This window comes from Camelina sativa, chromosome 14 (assembly GCF_000633955.1).
Source record: "Camelina sativa cultivar DH55 chromosome 14, Cs, whole genome shotgun sequence".
Taxonomy (NCBI): Eukaryota; Viridiplantae; Streptophyta; class Magnoliopsida; order Brassicales; family Brassicaceae; genus Camelina; species Camelina sativa.
This window is the reverse complement of record NC_025698.1, coordinates 17004034-17007433: the sequence shown is the minus strand read 5'-3', so window position 1 is coordinate 17007433 and position 3400 is coordinate 17004034.

The window sequence follows — 3400 nt, the reverse complement described above, 5'->3', positions numbered from 1 at the left end:
CTGAAGCTTCTCCTTTACTTTTGAGGGTTTTAAATTATGAAGCCTGAATTATTGTAAATGTATTAACAACATGCAGTTGAAGTATTATTAATACATGCAATTTTGTTCATAACCACACGGTAAAAAAAATGGGTTTGTAACTTTGGATCCTTTGACAAAGAACAAGAAAAAATGATTGCACTTCGTGCTAAGTTGCTAGTGACATCCAATTTATCACGCTTTGTGACTCTCCTCTGGATATTTTTACCAAGAACTACCTTATGCCCGCTTCCAATGAAGTCACTAGCAACAGCAAAACTGAAAGTGCAAGCGACCTTTATTCTGAAAGGACTTTTTGTGGCTTTCCTGGATGGGACAAGTTATATTTACGACAAGTCGACAACACACAAATAAGAATGTTTTAGCATTTGCAACTATAGAGGTCAAAGAGATCCTGACTATTAAAAAACGAAATTATTTTAAGAAAATATTAAATATACATATAAGTTCAGATCTATACTAGATTTTAACCCGCGGTATACCGCATGCATATAATTTTTATTATTACTTATATTTTATATTATATTTGTTTGTTAAATATTGGATGTTTTGCAAATAGAGGAATAACTAAATTTTTCGATTGTTGGTGTGGCTAAATGTTTATATTAATTTTTTAAACCGCAATATATTTCATGACTATTTGTTTGTTATATTTAGTTTATTTTGTTTAGTGTTTGAGATTCTATTTTGATTTTTAATTAACAAAAAATAATGGATCTAAATACATAATAAGTCATTTATATGTTATGATTAAGTCACATTTTTCTAATGATTTAATTATTTTACACAATCTTAGATAAATCAACTTAATTTTATATGTTAAGTATTCTACTATTAATAGTGCTAACAAATAATAAAATGAGAATTTAATCTGTATTAGCACAAATTTAATGATATATTATTAATTCCAACATGTCCTCTTTATAACCTGTCTACTATATAACAATATTATACAATATTTTTTAAAAAAACTTTACATATTCGTAATATTTTAAAATTTTATTAAGTTTCTATATATTAATTATAATATTTAAATAAACGTGAATAGAAGTTTTTTTTACGTTAAGTATCAAAGCTTAGAGGTTTTGGAAAATAAAATAGGAATCAACTGTTGTTTTCTTTGTTTGTAAAGGATTCAGAGATAGAATATCTTCAATACACAATAGAAAGTGTGATTAAATATATCATAGCTTTTGTTTCCATATTGATTTTGCTGTAATTTTTTTTAGTTGGAATGTAATGTAAAATATGAAGTAAAGATATTTTTGGAAATTTTTTAGGGATTAACATTGTAAATAAGTACAAATAAAAGGGTAGAACCCAAAATATACTTCAAAAATGTATATATAGATGTTGATATTATTTCTGGTTTATAAAAAGTGTCACATTTTGACATGTTTCACACACATTATAAACAGTTTGAGACATCCTTAATTAGACTTATATTTAAACATGAAAATTAGTTTTTATGGCACATAAATGAATGTTAGTTTATTATGTAACAAAGCATTAGTAATCCCCTATATATTAATAGAGAAACACATTTTTGCAAATAAACCCTATTAATTAATTCTAATTACAACTATGCCATTAAAGACTTAAATAAAAATTTATGAATTAAATTAAACTATTTGTACTCATTTAATTTGAAACAATAAATTATTTTTAAAATTTTTTTTTAATAATTATTCATGTTTTATTAAAATAAATTTCATACAAATTTTTTCACCGTGTTAAAATTATTATTTACTTTCAAATATTTCACGGATAAAACATATTTTTATATAAAATAAACGTAAATTTGAATAAAACAAAAAAAAGAATTATTTACATATTTTATTTTATACAAACAAATATCAAATCCCAAATAATAATTTTATTTGAATTGATTTATCCGCACTAAGTGCGGGTTGTTACCTAGTTAAGCTAGTAATTGCAAATAAGTAAACACTACATAAAATTGAACTTTTTTTTTTCTATCGACAAAAGATTAGCTCAGACTAGTCATTTGGATGGGTAGTGCGGGTTGTTATCTAGTTAAGCTAGTAATTGCAAATAAGTAAACACTACATAAAATTGTTTTTTTTTTATCGACAAAAGATTAGCTCAGACTAGTCAGTTGGGTGGGAAAAATTGAATATATTGTATCAATTAAATTGTATCACAAAACTAAGTGATTTAATTTCAAATTACTCATTTATAAGTGAAGCAAATATATGACTTAGCATCAATTATATTAATTGATGTTATAATTATCTAATGATATTATTTATTTAAAACTGATTCAATTTCAATGATTTAAGGAGCTACATAGATTTAATAAAAGTTATTAGTTTCATTCATAATTTGAAGATATAATTTTCGAAGCTACTATTGGATCTCTTATTTACAATATTTTATAATTTATAAATTATGGCCTTACCATATACATTTCTTACTTTTTCATTTTATGCTTTGAATTTTTGAATGGTTAGCTTCACTGTACTTTAAATAACCAATATATAACTAACAAAATCACTCTTTTCTTAAAATTAAGAAACTCATTTTTTGCCAACTTAATATAATTATCCAAGATTAAAAATTATGATTTCACAGCTGTATTTGGATCACATTATATACCAGTCTCTCATGTAATATTTAATTTCTAGTATATATGTTTGAAACTTTTTTTAAGAGAAATCAATTAATTCTATTTTGTAACTGCATTTAGTAATATAATCACCTGTCAAACGAAAAGCAGTATAAGGCACAATGAGTTTTCTATTTTCAATTTTTTTCAGGATACTGCAAGTGGCTAGAGAGAAAATAGAGATTAGCTGTTAATTACAACTAATTTACTCTTCATAATTAGCTGGTAATTTTTTCAAAAAAATGCAATTAATATTCTAATCCTAAAAACCGAAAAAAATGCAACACAAAGCTCTCTCAAATAATGATTATCATAGGTTACACATGTAATTCATTTGTGAGCTTTTATATGTAGCTATGCTTTTTACATTTACATTGCAGATTTTTCTTGAAGATATAGAATTATATTCTAAAACAAAGTACAATTTTTTAAAATATTACAAAATTTCATAGTTTGTAAACAAAGCTTGGAACTACCTTTTAAAGGAAAATGACAGAGTATAATAGACGAAGATAGCCTATTCTTAGTAAAAAAAACAAAACCTTAAAATTGAATATTAAAGTCAAAAAGCTATAATTAGTGGCCCTCTCAATTAATAAAATACAATACAAATCTTTATTGCTATATCTTCGTATTAATGAGTCCAGCTAAGCAGCAATTCACCTAATGACTACATGCAGCCGTTTCGTTACTAATATAAATAGAGTCTTCATAGCCAAGCATCTGAACACA